Below are 2,139 nucleotides of genomic sequence, written 5' to 3'. Positions count from 1 at the left end.
CCTTATGTACTAAATAAAAGGCAGATTCCTCTTCACAGGCTATGTCAGACAATTTGTCTTACAAAACTTTTTCCTGCATCTATTATTCAGTTGCTTAAGGCTGCTACATGGACTATCTGCTAGGAGGTTACTGAAAATGGGCACTAGACTGCAAAGAAGCATTGAATAAAGCTGAGCTATTTTACATAGCTCAGAAATAATTTCCATATGATTTCTTATCTCTGCAACCTCCTGCACAGCTTGTTTAATGTTTTTTTTTTCCCACTGCATTTTCCTGATTATAATTTGCTGGGACTCTACTGATAAAGTTCATTTGCAGAATAAAACAGTGGGTTTACAGCACATATCCGTTTCAACAAACACACTTTGACTGAAAGTTATTTGCTTTTTGTGCATCTAGGAAAAACACATTTCAAAAGTTGAAGAGTCTGTGTCCACTGTTTCATCTGAGCCAAAGTCTTTCAGGCACCTGTCTTGGAGCACAGGGTTCCACCTGTTCCAGGAGACAGAGCCCTAATAGAGGTCCCCAGACATTAGATGTGACCACCCGGATGAGTCTGGGAAACTGTAAGGCTTGTCATTTTATTCAGATTAAAACACTCTCCAACAGCTTCCTTCTTTGATGAAGGAGTACAGCCCAGAAAGAGGCAAACTGTGCTTATGGAGTGCACTTAAAAATATTTCAACAGTTATCCCTGCTTGAGCAGGGAAGTTGGACCAGATGACCCACTGTGGTCCCTTCCAGCCTTACCCATGCTGTGATTCTGTGATCCATATCACGAAGAAATGGGCAAGAAAGTGATTTTTTCTGCTTATAGTCTCCGAAATTCTAATTCGGATTTACCATCTATCTCCATCTGTGTCTCCCCATTTTAAAGCAAAGCCGTACTATTTGATTCAATAAACTGGAATGAAGCTATGTGTCTTTCTTATGGTTTATGGCAGCACAACAGCAGAATCACAGAATGTTCTGAGCTGGAAGAGGCCAAAAGGATCATCAATCCAACTCTCAAAGTGAATGGCCCATACAGGGATCAAATGCACAACCTTGGCATTGTTAGCACATTGGTCTAACCAACTGAGCTAATCTTAGAGGGGGAGAATGTTCCAGAGTTTCACTGTTAGGTCACCACAACCATGTAATTTGGTTGTTCTCACCACTTGGGGAACATTGCTGACAATTTTATTTTGAGAGAACAGCAGAAAAAATCGTGAGAAACAATGTGCTCTGAACAAAGATGGTTTCTACCATCAAGAAATCTGTACAGTTACCCAGAGTGTTCATACACTTTTACCAGTTAATACAGTACTGATTGACTGTTGGTGGGAATGCAGCCAAGATTTAATGACCCTTCTACTCTGCTGCCAAGGATGAGCCCCTTGGAGTGCAACACTCATTGCTGCACACAGGAGTGTAATAACCACAGACATCCCAAGAGCAACAACATTTTCTGTTTACATGAAGTACTTTCAAGCTTGAAAGAATGTGAGTAGGGTCAATAACATGGAGAACAGATGGCCTATAGATAATTTGTAATAATAATCATCTGATAATAATCTGGGTAATCCGATAAAGTAATCATCTCATACTAGAGGTTAATAACCTCTAAAAATCAATTAATTTCTGTAGAAAATTCACCTAATTATGGACCTTTTAGGACATAAGCATTCAGGATTTCAATGCATTTGGACTTTATGCCTGGATAGCCCCTAAAACTGCAGCATCTCTTAAGTAATCCTGATTTACTTGTCTCTTGATTTCCAATTACCATTCTGCCCCAGAGATAGTCATAGTCACACTGGTGTATTGTAGAGCCTTGTGTCATAGGTTAGCAAGCATAGTCCCGGAAGGGATGTCCTTGCTAAGGGGTGCTTACAGTTTCCTCTGGGAACTGATAGAACCTATCAGCTGGCCAGTTTGAATATGGACAATTCTCTAAGCCACTTAAAGTTGTGATCACCTCTGTGATCCACATTTAAGAATAGGCAAACTCCCCCTCCAAGCTCTCTCTCGTTTCCGGCGCTGGCACAGGTGGCTGCGGGACCCGAGCAGGGCCCAGCGGGCCCGGCCAGGCCCTGCTTGGGCCAGGCCGGGCCGGGCCACGGCCATCCTGAAGCCATGGACCTGTTCCAGCCGTG

Source organism: Corvus brachyrhynchos, unplaced genomic scaffold (genome assembly GCF_000691975.1).
Source record: "Corvus brachyrhynchos isolate BGI_N302 unplaced genomic scaffold, ASM69197v1 scaffold92, whole genome shotgun sequence".
Classification (NCBI taxonomy): domain Eukaryota; kingdom Metazoa; phylum Chordata; class Aves; order Passeriformes; family Corvidae; genus Corvus; species Corvus brachyrhynchos.
This window is presented reverse-complemented; position numbering follows the sequence as displayed.